The sequence below is a fragment of the Oryzias latipes genome, chromosome 11 (assembly GCF_053564925.1).
Source record: "Oryzias latipes strain Hd-rR chromosome 11, Olatipes_Hd-rR_3.1".
Classification (NCBI taxonomy): domain Eukaryota; kingdom Metazoa; phylum Chordata; class Actinopteri; order Beloniformes; family Adrianichthyidae; genus Oryzias; species Oryzias latipes.
The window spans coordinates 8,231,987-8,250,118 of NC_136247.1; the positions used below are offsets into that span (position 1 = coordinate 8,231,987).

The 18,132-nt window shown below is 39.9% G+C and overlaps 1 long non-coding RNA gene across 1 annotated transcript in view; it reads left to right on the forward strand.

The window, feature by feature from the left end:
• The first annotated feature begins 1,555 nt into the window (after positions 1 to 1,555).
• Positions 1,556 to 18,132, forward strand: part of LOC144995214 (uncharacterized) — a 29,145-nt gene continuing 12,568 nt past the window's right edge. The window contains exons 1-2 of the long non-coding RNA XR_013658840.1: positions 1,556 to 3,376; positions 8,366 to 8,403. This is a non-coding gene — a long non-coding RNA (uncharacterized LOC144995214). The remainder of the gene's footprint in view (positions 3,377 to 8,365; positions 8,404 to 18,132) is intronic.

The window sequence follows — 18,132 nt, forward strand, 5'->3', positions numbered from 1 at the left end:
GAAACCATGGAAAAATATCATCTTCCAATCAGTGATGTCCTGTAGTACCTACCTTTTCTGTTATTTTGTTGTGCTTTTCATTTCTTTAACATCATAATTGTTTTAATTTTCTGGATTAAAAGAATTGTGTTTGGTTGTCCAAATTGTTTTTTAATTGTAGTAGTAATCTTTTTTTACTTGTCCTGTCCAACACCTGGGCAAACAGATGAGAGCTGAAGGCCTCTTGTGTTGGACATATTTTACTTTAAGAACAGGGGTTATGAATCTTCTGACAAACCAGAGGTATGTCTGAATAAACCCCTTTTGTAACCTAGGCCAAACTTTATTCATTTTAATTATATTTGAAAATCTTTTGTGTTGGACCGGACGGAAAAGGAATGGAGGGCAGAAGAGAGAGGGATGCTAGAGGGGGGGATAGGAGGGTGATTATAGAAAGGTGGTGGTGGGGGGGGGGGGGGGGGTAAAACCATGAAGCAGCATAAAGCAACAAGTTGCTGGATGGTTATAGTCATTACAGTTAGGTTCAGAGGTAATACAAGTCTATAAGGGTGGGGCCTGTCCACACACACACCCAAATGTCACAATTATACCTGTTGGCTCCAAAAATGTTCACATGTCAACATGTCCACAGTACAAATAATGTTCACACATGCATTCCTATGCATTCAAACCAACTAGTATCAGTACTAGCCATCCCCACACCAAGACCCCTGCCGCAGCAGCAGCGGCAGCGGCAGCCAGAACCTCCCAACACCCACACGGTAGCAGATAGAGAACAACAACCCCCTGGGCGATCACATCCGCCTCCCAGGCCAGGGTCAGCAGGACCGCCACGGGGCCCCCCAAAGCCAGAGAGCAAGGAGGCATGGGGAACAGAGAGTGCAAGGTCCAGTCCAACCAGGAGAGCAGCCCCCCCAACGCGGGGCCCTGCCCCAGAAGAGCACTCACAGCCCAAGACGAGCACTCCACCACCACCCAGGAGTTCTGGGCATCCCCCCACCCCAACCCCAGGTACGAGCCAGGACCCCCCCAGGGAGACCCGCCCAGCTCTCCAGGCAGCCACCCACCCAGCCCACGGTTGATCCAGGAGAGAGGAGCCAGGGGCTCAGGGACTCAGGGATCCTTCTCCCTGCGTGGAGATAGGGCTGCTGAGCCCAGGAAGCCAGCACCCAAGGGACACGGCCCCTGGCGCCGAGGGCCTGGTAAACCCCCTCTAGGGATGTGGTAGGGGACAGATGGTTTGAGGTCCCACCTTCCTTGTGAAATGCATGTATGTGTGTTTGTGTTGGAGTGTATATTTTGAGGGGTAAAGGGTGTGTGTACTAAGGGGATGCAGTTAAAATTGGCGGGTAGAGCACTGAGAGGGCATCTCCTGATCACTCACAGTGATGTCCAATCACCCTCCCCACCAAAGGCCCCTAAATTTCGAAAATTGGGGGGAGCTATTCCATACAGCAACCACTGCCAAGTAGCCCCCCCCCCCCCCCCCCAAGGTGCATTGCAGGCTGAACCCCCCATCCCCCCATCCGCCTACTAAGAGATTATATAAGGAAGAGGGTAAGTCGGAGACAGCTGGTAGACTGTCCCCCGGTGGTCAAACAGCCATCCGCTGTTCTCCCCCAGCATAGGACTCAGCCCAAGGGTCCCATCCCCCGAAGCGCCGACCCCACATTAGTTTTGTAGTTGTAATCTTTAGTATGTTTTTCTGTTGAGTGACTTGTGGGTAGGATTTTTGCTTCAGGGCTGCCATACAAGCGCCATGGGATAAGCTGCTTGAGTGGAACCTTGCAGAAGAAAAAAAATATTCAGTGCTCTTTTGGGTGAGATCTTTCACTTTATTTATTCATACTGAGAATTCAGAGAAGAATCAAGACAGAGAGTCAAATGTTGTGATTTTTGATCCTTTATTCCATTGTGACTCGCTTAGCATCTCTAATGCCATCATCATTAGAAGCCCTTGTAGTTTTCCAAATATAGACTTTAAAAAATGTCAAACCACAAGAAACATTAATCAGAACAGCAATGTTATAGATAATACCGGTGATTTGATTAAAAATGAAGCTTAAAAAAACAATTTAAACACATTTTATGTAAGTAATTATTTATTCTTAAAGAACTCACACATAGGGAAAAACAAAGGTAATAGCTAGAAAGACAAATCTGACATTCCTTTTTTGATTTGTTGCTACTGTCTTACATGAGGTGTTCTCACTCTGCTGTAGGTGAGGAGGGATGTGGTCTTGACACGTTCGTAGTCTACATAATCACTCCTGTCACAGCAAACTGAGGAGAGACCATGAAGAATTTCCTCCAAATTCGTTATTATCGCTGCGTGGGGCCTTGTACTTAGCCCTGTCATCTGCAATTAATGTCAATAAAAAAACGTTAGCCGTCTGACACAGACAGTTTAACTCTGTGACAGGCTGTCAGCTGCTTAGTTGTAGCCGTCGCTTTGCTTCCTGCCAGGGTTCACATTGTGGGAAAGAGCACAGCAGAATGAAACTTCCTTCTTTTTATTTTTAGAAAATATCATGGTCAGCTGCAGCTTTAAAGAGAAAAGAATATACCAAATTTCTGTCCTGGAGTTTGTTGTATTTTTTAGATTGATTTATTTCTGCAGATATTCTTTTTGCTCAGAGGTCACATTTTTTGTGGGTTTTACTCAACTTGAAATTGCAAAAATAAAAGTGCGCTGTAAAAAAATAATCTTTATTAAGGTTTGAGCCAAGCATGGATGGGGTTGCTCAATCCAGTTTATGTCAGAATAGGTTTGGGGAAACTAAATTTATGTTTTATACAAGGCAATTTAATTGTTTGTGATATTTGATTTTCAAAAAACATTTCTACATTTTTCTCTGCGTGATCTTCTTCTCTCCTCAGCATCTTTACTTGCAGCCTTATATCTGTTTAGCACAAATGATTTGTTACTAAGAGGGGGTTCTCAACCACAACTGCATGTCAGTGCATTTAAAAAATCATTTGTATCCTTTAACTTTACTTAACAATATTTAACTTAATTTATAAATGAAAAAATGTTTTTTTTTATACATTAATAGAGCTACCTTTATACCGACACCCACAAGAACACACCTGCATTAACACCCCTTCTGTCCTTGTTCAAATGGACTTTCCCAATTGCTTAAACAGGTGTTCCAGCCCTGTGGCAAACATTTGCCAAAATATCTTGGAAAAGTCAAAACAGGTGAGGGACAATATGGAACTTCTTGAGTAGAAAAACCACTTCTATATTAGGTGTAGGAATTGACTGTGTGCCATGCTTTTTATCCTCCGGTAACAATCATGTTTTCGTTGACTTGACTTCACTGTGGTGATCTGCCTGTGCCAATGGAGGATTGGAAGTTACACTATTTAAACGGTGGGTGCAATGTGTACATCATTTTTATCAGTGTGTTTTGAAGTTAAAAATGTCAAATAAAGTGATTAAGCGCTGGAAAACTTTACATAAATTACAGTACGTTACTCTTTTTGTTACAGTTTAAAAAAAACTTTTTGGTTTGAAAGTTGGCCCTTAAATCTGCCAAATCAGGCCCTCCCAAGCTCCTCATTTAGTTATGTTCTTCAGGTAGATGAACAGAGAGCTCTGTTGTTTTTGTTGTATCTCTGTTGTATCCACCTGAACCATCAATCTGTATTCTAACCTACCTAAAAACCTTTGCTGAGCAACCTTTAATTGTTTGATTAAAGACGGGCCCATTTGACAGGGACCCCCCCCCCCCCTCCCCCCTCCCCTAACACACAGAAAGGCATTCACCTGGAGCTCAGGAGTTCAGACACAAAATAGTTGCTCTTCATTTTCATTTGAGGGATTTTAATGATCTTTGCTGAGCAGAGAAATGTCAATACACTATCAGGCTTCCTGACCAAAAATCTAAAAAGTGAAAGTTATTTTTGATTAAAGGTAGAGCTTATTTACTTCATTTAGCTGTACAATGTCTGTTATTTTGTACTGTATTTTTGTGCTATGTAGCAATCTATTTAAAGGAAAAAAATATTTGATAAAGAAAGTTTCTTGGGGTACAGCAGGGAAATGCAACCTTGATTTTTCCGTATTCAAATCAGTATTAAGCCCCTTATTGTTACTTATTGTTAAACTGTTACTTCACATGTGCAAAAACACATTGACCTTGGTTTTCTGTACCAATTGTGTGAGTCAAATTTGAGAACACAATTCATTTTATGCGTTTGTTTTTGCAGTAGATGCAAACATAGCATACACAGTTGTGATTTGTCACATGGGAAACCACCACTTTTCCTCTCTATTTACCATCCATCCATCCTTTTAGTCATTTTTGAGCCTATGTCCAGGCCACTGGGGTGAGGGCTGGGTACAACCTGGAGGTTAGACATTTGCATTTTGCACAACTCAATGACAAACTAGAACAACTTAACCCAGATAAAGCTGCAGTCATTGTTTCAAAACAGGATGTACACACTATGGAGAGCAAAGAAGAGGGTAGACATGGAATCTGTCATGGTTGTTGAAGTTTACAGTAATTAGGTTACATTTTTACCTCAAATGTTTCCTTTCCACTCCTCCATCTCCCCTGCTTTCCTTTCCAGGCTCTGGTTGTTGACCTCAAGGGAAGTGACTTTCACAGCCTTCACCCCTGCCCATATCCCATCTTTGAATTATCTTGTATGGAAATTATTGACTATTATCAGCTCAGATGTAAGCTGACCAGCGGCTCTGCATTATACTTAGAGGAAACAGAGCTAGCATGCTGTGCACAATGGAGGTCAGACCTTATTTAAGGGATACAGTCTGTTTCGTTTGCTTGAGAAGCTTCCCTAGTCCCTGTGCTCATTGTCTGCTCTCCATTGCATTGATCTGACGTGTGCAGATCAAAGCACACGCTTAATCCTGATTTTAATCGAGTTGTTTGTGCCTCCTATTCACTGTATAATCACTCCTGGTTGATCACCAGTAATATTTGGCTCTTTTTTGAGGATCTTAGAAAATCAGACCTTGAGATGACATGAAGATAGACAAAAAAGATAATTGTTGATGGTTTAGTCTCTTTGACAGTTCAGTTGTAATAAATCATGTTCTTTTGATGTGTCACAAAGGAAACAGTCCTCCTCACACAGGAGAAATCACAATAACTGGCAGGATTCAGATTAAACTGAAGAGTTTTTGATCAAATACGTGATTTGTGTTATTCAAGAGAAATCAGTGGAACAGTAATTGGTCGGTCTCTGAGGTTAATTAAACTGTAGTCACTCAGTTTCTAAGATTCTTTCGTCATTGTAGTTGGTTACAGCTATGAGCAGGAGATCCTTCCTGCTGCTTTCGCTTTCCAGGGGACTCAAGATTCTTTAATGCTGAGGTACTGCATTGTAAAGATGCTCATAGTTTTCAAACTGATTTTTATATTCTAATGGATTCTTCATTGAGCAACCAGCTCTACAGAAACCATGTAGGCTAAGTGGACAATACCTCCAGTTTCAGGTCTGACTCCTCCCCCATGAACGCATATATATACCAGCTCTTAGACCAACTAATTCAGAATTCACAAAGCCTCTTGGATAAGAGGCGAAACGTCTTCTAACTTTAAAAACCAAGTCCAGATGACATCCCCTAAACCTACTACAATGGAACCAACCTGGATGAATGAGAGTCTTCATAGACATTACCCTTTTTTGTTAGATCTCGATTTCCACTAGAAAGCACGGTGGTTTGGTCCTTGTTTGCAACCGTCCACTCAGGATGTAAACCCTGTAATCCTGATTTATTTTTTTTTTTTTTTTTTTTTTTTACTTGTCCTGTCTAACAGCTGAGCACACAAATAGGAGCTGCAATCCTGATTTAAAAAAAAAAGGCCTTACATTTTTATGAGCTACTGGTGCACAAGATAAATCTGTGCATGTGCATTAGTATTACCTACTAAATGGGCAAAAGTGCTTTAATTGTCAAACGTTAAAAGAACATCAATTAAATAAGTAGAGCAATAACACAGAGTTGGGTGCACTGATTTCCTCCTATTTTTTAACAAAAGCAGAACAGATTTGAAGTAATAAAAATGTCCCTAAAATTTCTCAATAAATAAATCAATAAATGAATAAGAAGAACCACCACTTAGAGAAAACTGTCCGCTTCTTAAACCCAAATCCAGCATCACTCCGTCATCAGGCACATCAGCACGCTGGAGGACAGCAAATTGAGCTGAACTAATTACATTTTAACCAAACCATAATTGGACATTTTGCGCTTGTCATACAATAGAAGACAGATGGGTTAGTAATTACATTACAAGTCTGACATCACAGCCACAGTTACAGCAACCACCTTTCCATGTGCCCTTCAAGCAGGCGGGAGGAGACATGGCCTAAGTTCAAAAACAATTTGATGTAGATTTCCAGAATCAGTCAGCATGGAAAGAAACCTAAATTAGGATTAATTGCTTATCTTGTCTAATTTTTGTCTAATTTGGCCAAATGAGAATACATGGACTCAAGCTCCTGATTTTACTTGTTGATTTTTTTCATATTTAATCCACAGATCCTAAACCTGAGATGGATACAGAATTTAGAAATTGTATCTATATATTCACGCATACATTGCATTTACTGTAGAAAGTTTCTAAACCTCCATTATTTTTGTCATGACATGTCCACATGTGTGGTGGACATGTCATGTACTAAGTCTGAACACGAGGAAAATGGTCAGGAAGTAAAGACTCTGGGGCAGCACACCACCTATATAAAGCAACCATTATGTAACTTCCAAAATCAGACAATGTGTTTTTTAAATTAAACAAATTAAATGACAGAAGTACAAGTTCCACGTACAAAGAAGCAACCGCTAAGGTTAAATTAGCGACACAAATGCTGTTTATCAGTGGAAGTCAATCAACAAATTTACCAAATTGCCAGCTTTAACAGGATCAGTGGCTGTGCAGAGAAAGAGCAATGACCCTCTGATCAGAGGATTCCAGGTTCAACTCCCGCCTTGCTCCTGGTCGCTACAGGTTTGCACCATGCATTGTAGCAGAGCTGCCATCAGTGTGTGAATGCGCATTGGTGGATGTTACTGTAAACTTTTGGGCAGCAGTTTGTGGAGAACGTTAGAGAAAGTTTCTGGAATCTGGATAAAATGTGTCATCTTATGCTACACCGGGGAATACAATTATACATCAGTCTGACACTGCTTAAAATGGAGATGAAAGGATAGAGCAAATTAGTCATGGAGCCTGCAATTACGGTAACTGCTCATTTTGTAAACAAATCCTTATCACTTAACTCAAGTCTGTCAAGGAATGTAACAGTCACAATATAGGATGATGCAAGTATCTTGGTCATGGAGCCTAAAAAGCAGGTTTAGTCCTACCTGAACAAGCAAAGGATGTAGATAATGTGCGAAGAGCTTAGAGTTAAACAAAAATCATCAAACCAATTTTCTTGTCAAGTGGAACTCCACCACTACCAACCACTTCATGTTACACAGGAGTGGTTGTTTGATACAGCAAGTTTATTTTGAGTTTGTTATGTCTAAGTAACACAGCTTTTGATAAAGGTTTTGGTTTTTGTACATGTTTGGTTGCAATATGTTCATAAAAAGGACTTTATTGATATCCTAAAATCCTGACTGAAAGGCTGAACCCTGATTCTTCCACTATGACTTCAACCTACCCCTACATTTGGCCCCCCAGACGAAGAGTAGACGTCACTCCCACTCGATGACGTCATCAATAGTCGCCGATCATACACATTAGCGAGTAGCTGCCAGTGCACGGAAAATGCTTAACATAAGTTTTATGACTTTAAAAAGTCTAGCTAAAACAGAGAGTCATTACTTACATTGGTAACACTTTATATTAAGATTCCTTAACAAGCTTTGTTAACGCATTAACAAGCTTTATAATAGAATTTTTAGAGTGTTAGTAAGACATTTATCAGTACAATAAGTCTAATAAGGTACATGTAAACGTCTGTGCTTTAGAGCCCACCCACGTGAAGAAATGCATTTCTTCTCTACGGCACAGCTCCACATGGATTACCCTTGCGGTGGAAGGATACAGAGCCCTCTGCTGCTTTGAATGGTTTCCCATTCAAAGACCTATTTCTGACATCCCTATCCCTCCAAATGCCCCTACCATTAGAGGAATAGGGAGAAGCCGGAGGGCAAGGGGAAGAATTTGGATTTGGCCTAAGATTCATGTCAGTGTGAGTCACTATAAGGGTGGGATTAGATACATTTCCTTTCTTCCACTTCCTTTAGAGCAATTATTAATACAGTTTAACAAATGTAATACTTTTTGAATTTAGTGTGTATTGTGCTTAGTGTTATTGTGTTTAGTGTGTCATGCTCATAGAAAAAATGTGAATGAATATTTTTGCTCCACAGGCTAATCAAGTGATCTAGAACCTTGCTATTTCCTGTGGGTAAGTTGCATGTCCTTTACCGTTATGCCCATTTTTCACTTTCAGACAGCCAGTATCCACTAGTAAAGGCAGTTTTGACTAAACTAGCGCATAAGCAGCTATTGGTTTATGCTTTTCCATTGTAAAATAATTGAAATTTTGCAGCCTGAATGCTTTTTTTACCCAGCTTGTTTCATGACAAACTCTTTAAATTATATATACCTTCACATAGTGGAACATGAAATGCTTTAGCCACACAAACAAATGCATTGTGAGTTGAACAATTCATGTGCACAGACGTAAACCCCTGCTCACATTATTACATTTTTTTTTTTAGAAACGTTTAAACCTTAAGCCCCATGAAAAGAAGCATTTAAAAGTACTCGGGCCTTATTTTTATTCGTTTTTTTCTCATTTAAATTAAAGTGAAACTGCTTAAGCTCAATTGAAGTTTAACATTGTCCACTGGTCAAACATAAATGGATTGAATGGTAATAGCTGCCTGTAATCCCTGTGATGAAATTCAACTCTGTGAAGTTCCGGTCAATCGTGGAAAACCTGGATTATTTAAAAAAAAAGAAAAAAACAATAAAGCAGCAGGAGTACAAATCAGACTTCAAATGACCCAGATTTTTTTTTTTGTTCAAATGAAATTCTGCTGGACTGAAATTGTTTTGCTTGTGCTTCAGAGCCATTCATCACACTGAGGAGTTTCATTTGCGGATCAAACGTTCTGCTCCGCATGCATTGGGCAGCTAACAGTCCTTATCTGTGTTTATTGCGGCACAGATTCCCTCATATTATTTTTTTTGTTACTCGTTAAAGGGAGCTGAGGTGTCTAAGATGTATCTGATACAAACCATCTTAATATTTAAATTTGATTTAAAAAAAACAGAACAGCTGGTTCCATGAGGGATTTAGGATGTTTTTTAAACTCCCAGAGTTCAGTCAGCTGTTTACTTGTTTCCCATCATGTAGGATAAAAGCTTCAGCCGCTGAGGAGGAAACCAGCGCAGCTCATCCACACTTGCGATTCAGCCGCTTGCTCAATGTCATTTCAATGTCACTTCCAAACACAATCAAAAAATTGCTTTAACATGCTGTTTTCAGCCTATATTTTTGCTGTAACCACTTGGCAAAGCAAGTGTCCGTGCACAGATGGAGAAGGAAAACATGACAGGAAAAAGGAGACGTTTTCCATCAAAGTGTCTCATTTAAAAAGAGTCGTTCGCGTAAAGATGCATATGAGGCAGCATTTCAGTGCCTCTGATTGGAATCCCACTACAGTAAATTGTGTCTAATTAGGCTGTCATGGGTTCATTAAGGGCTTCAGCAACTCAGCTCTTACTCACCTGCATGTATATAAAAAACTCATTAGCCCCTTTGTCTCAGACACCACTTGCAGTAATTGCCATTGATGCCCTGGCTCTCTAGGCAGAAACGTTTCATGCTCCTCTGCACAGCATCGTTAGCATCAGAAAAGTCTTTACAGAAAAAGTTTTTTTTTCCGTTTTTTTTTTCTTTTTTCGTGCAGATGAAGAAAAAAAACAAATTTTGCTGAACAGACTTTAAGTTGAGCATCAAGCAGAATAACAAAAGCAAAACAGGAGACCATACATGCAGCATTGAAAGTACTGGGTTTGCTAATAAAATCTTTCATCACCAGAATCTGTACGACAGGGTTTTTTTTTTCCACTTCTGAGTTTCTAGTTTTCATGGTCCAGTTTTTTCCTGCAGGTCATATTTCAGTATAGGTTTCTGCGGTATGCCATTCAATCATTTGGGAAAGCCTTATTTTTTTTCCTGTCTACCATCTTGGCTCAATTGGCTGCATGTAGAACTGGCGCATGTAAAACCAGAGTGTGTTTCCCAGGGGGTGCAATGAGCTTAATCCAGTGTGGGTTCTTGGGCAAGACCCTTTGAACTGCTGCCTAATTAGATAACCACAAGCGGGCCCAAGTCTGGATCTCCCTGTGCTGGTCCCCAACCCGGATAACAAACAGGGTTGAATCGATCTCTGCCAAACCACCTGTACGAATCAGTGAAAGATGATTGATTGTGGCAACCCCTGAAGAACTATGCTGAAAGGTGAACAACAACCATCTTTACCATAGTAAGTAAGTAAGTAAGTAATCTTTATTTATATAGCACTTTTCACAGAGAGCGACTCACAAAGTGCTTCACAAAGTAAAAACAATATAAAATCGGTAGCGATACCCAATAAAACGCACACAGGCATAGAAATAAACAAACAGGCAAAAGTGAACACAAGTAAAAGTCAGCTAATAGCTCTCCTAAATAAAAAAGTCTTAACTTGAGCTTTAAAACACTCGACTGAGTCAATCTGGCGCAGAGACAGGGGGAGGTCGTTCCAAAGTCGGGGAGCAACTGCCTGAAAGGCGAGGTCTCCTCTTGTTTTAAAATGAGTTTTTGGAACACATAAAAGATTTTTTTCAGTGGACCTCAAAGAACATGCAGGAGTGTAGGGAGTTAAAAGGTCAGAAATATAGATCGGGGTTTGTCTGTGCAGGGCTCTAAAAACTAAAATCAGAATCTTAAAATCTATTCTAAATTTAACAGGAAGCCAATGTAGAGATAAAGGCAGAGGGGTGGTATGAGTGCGCTTGTTGGTTCCAGTTAACAGCCTTGCAGCAGAGTTCTGGACCAGTTGGAGACGTTTAAGAGACTTTTTGTTAAAACAAGTAAAAAGAGAATTACAATAGTCTAAACGAGAGGAGATAAAAGCATGGATGATCAGCTCAAGGTCAGACCTGGTCAACATTGGCTTCAGTTTAGCCACATTCCTCAGGTGGTAAAAACAGTTTTTGACCAAGCGCTTCGAATGAGAGTCTAGAGACATAGCTTTGTCAAACCAGACACCAAGATTCCTGAGACTGGGCTAGACAGAAGAGCTCAGTGAACCAAGGTGTCTTTTGATGGAGGGAATTTTGTCATCAGGAGCTAAAATTATTGTCTCTGTCTTGTTTGGGTTCAGGAGTAAATGGTTGTCATTTAACCAAACTCTAATGCTGGCCAAGCAGTTTAGGAGATTTGATAGATTTGAGTAATTATTTTTACCAAAAGATCAATAAAGTTGAATGTCATCAGCGTAAAGATGATAAGAAATATTTGAAAATTTGCTGATGAGTCTCCCAAGGGGAATTATGTAGAGAGTGAATAGAATGGGTCCCAATACAGAACCTTGGGGAACGCCACAAGACAGGATTTTTGCTTCTGAAGAAAGAGAGTCAACACAGACCTTATAGGATCTACCCCTGAAATAGGAGACAAACCAGCTTAGGACAGAACCAGATAAACCGTAGTCGTTGTGAAGACGTTCGAGCATGATGACATGGTTTACAGTATCAAATGCAGATTTTAGGTCTGAAAGAACGAGAACGGTGAATTGACCAGAATCTGCCGCCATGTGCACATCGTTAGAAACTTTTAAAAGAGCTGTTTCAGTTGAGTGGTTCTTTTTAAAGCCAGATTGGAAAACGTCACTAATATTGTGACCATCACCATCACAAGTTCTCGGGTGGTACTTTTCTTTTTTTTCTTTCTGGTGCAAAGGATGGTTTAGGTCTGAATTATTGGGATGTAAGTGAGAGCAGAGAGCCCCTTTTATCTTAATTTATTTATTTATTTTTAGCAGGGAGGTGTGCATTCCTGGTTCCTCTTTGCGCCACATTACAGATGAGGAGATTTTGTTGGCAGCTGGCAAGCGGGTGGGACATAGCAATCTTTATTTTGCTCCACAGATTAATTAGTCTTATGGCATGTATTTCAAAGAATTTGTCCACAAATTCATTGAGAAGGGTGTGGTTTTCAGAGACCTTTTTCGTCGCACACGCCCAGCTTGCAGTCCTGACTATATAGATGCCAGCTGACCGGCTGGAAAATGAGCTGTGGAGGTTTTTTTGAATTTTGGTAGCTGTCTTAGGCCTTTGACTTTAGGGTGCCGGTAGCCCCAAAGGGTGCTTCCCTCCAGATATATGTACTGATGCTGATTCTTTGGGTGTACGTTCTCTAGCTTAATAGAGTTGACTATGATTATTTGTTTTCAGTTTTTGGTCCCTTTAGTCCTGGTAGGATTTTGGACTCCTGAATGAAACTGCTGTGAACTGGGACTCAGTGTCTGATGAAGGTGGACGTTAGTCTTCCTAGACCATTTCTAATGTAGAATACAGTACTGATGTTACATTCTAGGTCAGCTGTATAGTGTAGCAATTAAGCCTTTCCTAAATAGGTTACCCATTGAGATGTGTGCAGTTTCTTTAGTTACTTTGGTAGTTATTGTTTATTTGTTTTTTCTGTCTAGTCAGGACGATGCTTTTGGTGAGTGTTTGATGGCTTATGTAAAGGCGTCGTCTGCTGTGGTTAATTGGTTGAAATGTGTTCAGCCTGTAAGTTTGGGGCTTAAGGGGGAAAAACACCCTCTTACAAATGTTGCAAGTGTTGTGTTGACCACTAGTAGTCTGAAAGTTCTTGGGGTGTTTTGGGGAAATATTGAGTTTCAGAATCTAAAAATCAGGATAGGTTGTTGGATAAGGTTTGGTTGTCTAAACCTTCATGTTGCAGCCTGCATCATGACGCTGCACAAGGATTTTCCTAAAATGTGGCCGAATTGTTTGCTTTAATAGGAAGACCAGAGACCAGGGGGACTGACTTGATAAAGGAAAAACGGCAGAATTAGAAGACTAAATGGAGGTTACAGTGATAATGGGAAGGAAGCAAAAAAGTAAAAGAAACAGAATATTAATGCACATAGTCAAATATTATTTTCATACAACTGATTGTTGTGTTTCGTTTTCTGCTGCTTTGCTTGAAAAACAAATGGATTGCTTCCCTTGAAGGTGAAAAAAAAAAACCATAAATAAGCTAAATTTCTCTCAAAGTGAGATTTTTCTTTTTTTTTACAAGCTTTTTCCGGCAAGGAAATCGACCAGGTTTTGCAAAGATAATTAGGATGAATATTCGTTTTCTGGATCAAAAAGTTGGATGGTATAACAGATTTTACAAAATCAATTTGACAGCAAAAATATATGATGATAATAATAATATGAGAAATAAATAGAAGACCATCTTATGTTACTTCTTCTCCATTTGATTGGATTTCTCTTTGGTTGTAGGCAATGTAGCTGACTTGTGGCTCTGATACAACATGCTCTGCAAAAGACAAATGCCTCTTTGAGAGTTAAAGCATCTGCAATTTACTAGTAAGAATTAAATCCTGACATGATGCAACAATAAGCAAACAGTCAATGATAACAATATCACCTGTTTGAGTTGATTATCCCTTAAAATGTTTGAATTCATTCTTTCAGTTGTCAGTCTTTTATCTTATGCATGTTTTAGATTTCGTCCTTCTTCAGGCTCCTTTTAGGCTCCTAATCATTTTTTTTTTATCAACCTGCGTTATAACAAAAACAAATGCTGATAAATTGTAAAATGGCCAGAATAAGCTGTCCGTGTTTTATATATCTAATGTAATGAACAAGAAGGTCCACTGAAGACATTTTTCTTCATGTTTTTCATGCTGAAAATATGTATCTGCATTTCCAAAAGGAGAAAAATGCATCAAATATTTTAAATCAAATTGTAGATCAACAGTTAATAATCTTTTGGGAATAGGTAACAAGGAAAGGTGCCGACATGAACCCCCCCCCCCCCCCCCCCCCTCCAAATACGTTGGTTTTGTTCAAAAAAATAAAAGAGTAGCACACAAACAGATAAATTTCATATTTTGAAAACTACTGAACACAAGAAAACCACTAGGATACCTTAAATACCTAATAGAATATGGGTTGTTGAAAAGAATAGCTGATGAGAAGCTAAGACAAGAGAAAAGCTTTGCTGTCCTGAATGGATTCCACATGAGACATTAAAACGTGAGCAGCCTTGGCATTGCTGTAGCAGCTGGCAAGAATATGAGCCAGCATTTGGGTTTAAAATGAAAAAAAAAAGGAAAAAAGGTTTTACAAACAGGCTTTACATTGAGGTTCCTCGAGCCTTAGCTGGATTAATCTAAAATAATGATGCATTTACTCTAAAATAAAGAAAATGTTCATTTAGCATCTTTAGAATTGTTAATAGGTTTAAGCATCAAAGGTATACAAGTATCTATCTCCTTATTTCTGCTACACTAATTTCCAAAAAAATTGTTATCAGGATTGTTTTTTAATCTCTGAAATATTACGTAAAAAGTGAGAAAAGTGTAACATACTTCTTATGTAATGTCTATACTTTGCACCTTGGGGGTTATGTGCCACAACAACCAACTTTCTATCATAAATGGCTTTTTATTTTCAGCCTTAATTGGACTTTTTTGTGGGTTTAATCAATTCCACAGGCAAGGCAGAGACTTCAGTGCACAAAACAGAGAAAATCTACAGTCATCAGGCATTTCTTTCTAATGACAGAAATTTCACCCTGTGTTGATGCAGCACATCAGCATCTCCAACAACATTTTTGTTCCACTTCATTAATCTGAAAAGCTTCCTTAGCAGGGAAAACAAAATGGAATTAATTAGGAAAATTCAAGGAACCAAGTTAAGGAATTAATAAAACTGTGTGCCTTCTTAATGGACACCAAGCAAATGACACCATTATTCTTTAAAGGCAGGCTGAGTCAGTAAAGCGGCTTCTCGTTTCTGACTCAATTACAAAGCAGAAAGTGTAGTTCTCTACCTTTCTGAAATTAAGTTTCAATGAGAACATTTAATTAGGACTCATAGCCAGGCAAAAGGCTTGTTTGCATTTAAAAACTTCCTATGAAAGTTTATGTTTTATCTGAGCTACATCTTGGAACCAGAGCTGTTTTTTTTTTCAGGTGTTGGGGGGATTGATTGCTCCTTTAGATGATCTTTAGGGTAAACCATCTCCTTCATCTGATCTATGGTTACGTAAACATCCTGAACGAAGCATCAAAACTCTGTTTTTGAAGATATTTGTTCTCCTCTGAACACAGCCCAAGGTCAGACTCGGCAGACGTCAGGAACGAAATGCGTTTTGGCCTGAGGATGAAGATAATCCTTGGGGAGTGGAGCGGCTACAAACACGCCGAAGGTTAAACCCACATCACAGGCGCCGCATTGTTTCTGAGGGATGATCCTGCCCTACAGTCCGGCCTGGTTTGCCCCGGTTCTGCCCAGAAACAGGCTGGGCTCTTAAAAGCTGTATTGGCGCAAGTGATGATGGGGTTAGCGAGGGTCAAGCAGCAGAGGAATTAATCACTGAATGATGTGTCACAGGGAGGAGTGGGGCGCCTCACCTGAGGACAGCGAGACACTCTAATCTTCTCAGAAAAAAATTGCAGAGCTCAATTTAAGACCTAACCCATGAAATTAACACCTCCAGTTCTCCAGAAGAGAGAAGTGTGGCTGCAGGAGGAAGGTTCCAAGCTCGGCCCAGGATCCTTTAAACTGTTCTGAGTGATTCTAACATCAGATTTGTAATCCGGCTGAAGCTTTTTTTGTTCTGTTTTTTTCTAAAAAAGAAAAGCAACACAGCATCTGCATCACCCCTATCCTGAAATGTACAAGGCTCAGAGAGATGTCAGCTGTGACAGTGTTTACAGTTCTGGCCTCTAGAGGGAGTGTTTGAAGCTCTGAAAAAAGCAATGGAAAGAATGGGATCACTGGTCGTCGGTTGTGTAATCCTGCTAAAGGTTTCCGCCATTTGTCCATCTTCATCTTCTGTTAAACATCCGGACTCATAACTTCCTGAAAGGTGGTATTCCACCGTGGGCAGCTAAGTTGATCAGTGAATAGTCTCACATGACATCTGAAATCATCTCAATGGGTTAAAAAGGGATACACCACACTTAAGGTATTAGTGGTAATTGGTATGCTAAGTTTATTGGGTTGAAGATGAATGCTTCTGCAGAATACCGTCTTCTGGATGTGATGGAGCCACGTTGATTTACATCCCACAACACTAAGATGAAAATTTTATGGAAAAAAAACACAGGTTTCATACATTGGTGGGATACTAACTTAATATGCTGTTGATATTCACTTAATATGTATAAATATGTATTTAGTAATTCAGTGTTCTTTCTTTTGTTTTAAGATTTTCTAATATTTAAAATTTAAGTGTCTGCAAATGCATTTATTTTAGTTTTATACATTTTCCTTGTGCTTTATGATCAAACCTAATTTTATATTTTCCTGACAATTTTGCTTCATACTGCTTTGCGTATTGTTTTTAAGTACTTGATGAAATGTCTCCCATGCTGTATGACCACAAAAGGTTGATTTTTCCGAATGGCCGGGTTAACCACTGTTGACCTTAGTTGTTCTTAGGCAAGATAACCTAAAGTTGGTCTAGTTTTTAAGCAACCTTTAAGCTACCTTTGATACGTGCATCTGCAAAATGTCTCACCTGTTTTTCATGACACAAAAAGTTTTAATTTTCTTCTCATGATTAAAACATATTCATTCCCTAACCTCATTACACACCACTTCAGAGGGATTTAAGTTTTCAGCTATTTAGTAGCATAACTTTGCTCAAAGAGTGGTGTCAACATACAATCAGTTCCATTAGTTTTAGCAAAAGCTAGCTCATAATCAGAGTATCTGTCCATCGCAGTGCAAGAAAACTGAACTACTTTTTGTCACCACCATGACCTCACCACCACCTCCCTATCACTCCTGTATTAGACCATTCCGTGTCTTCAAAGGTGTTGTGTTGTAAAGAGAATGTTGAGGAAGCTGAGTAGGCCACCCACTCCTTTTTTTGTTTTGTTTCTATTGAGTTTTTCCTTTCTCCCTTGATTGAAAAATTCATTTGCAGCATTGGGTCTTTAACTGACTGTTCAAACAGACTGGAAATGGCCTGGTGTTTGCTCGCCTCTGTCTTCATCTTTTTCTCTGCTCTCCCAAACCACCAAGGACGATTTACTGGGCCTTATCTATAAAAAGCCAGAACGAGTCTTGCCAGTATTGGGGAACTTTTCCTGAGTTTCTACCCATCTGTCCCATTTAAAACATTTTCACCATATCAGCTGATACCCTCTCACACAGACACTTGTGCAGATGTGCAGCACACCTCTTTTAAGCCGACCAGTCTGCCCTAAGAACACCGACTGGTAACAAACGCATGTAAATATTTTTGCACATTCATCACCAGTATAATTACATCATATAAATAGAAAATGCATCTTCCAATCCATCCATCCATTATCCAACGCTTATCTGGGGTTAGACCGGTGGGGGCAGCAGTCTCAACAGGCACGCTGAGGCCTCCTTTGAGCCTCATGGCCACCAGATTCAGCTCTCTTATTACTAGGGTGTTCCAAGCAGCCTGGCACACTGTCCAGTCCCTTTCTCAAAAGAGGTTAACCCTCACCACAGGTTTATCTCCAAAACGAAATATCTGACATCTGTTCCTCTGTTTTCATCCCTGACTCTATCCATCCTCGTCACTCCCAAAGAGAACCTCAACATCTTCATCTCCCTCCGGCTCTGTCTCCTGTCTATTTCCCAGAATGACTGTTGCTAAACTAACAATATTGCTCCTCTCTCCACGGTCCTCTATATCTGTCCTTTCCTTCTTGCTGACGGTCATTTTTCAATCATACCACCTAAAACCTTCCTGCACCAGATCTAATATGCTTGTACACACCACTTTTCTGAAAACTCGACATTGATCTAGACCAATGGTGTAAACTCCAGGCCTCGAGGCTCGGCCTCCTGCTGGTTTTCCAGAAATCCTGCCTTGCTGAGTGCCTGGATCAGCTGTGTTTAT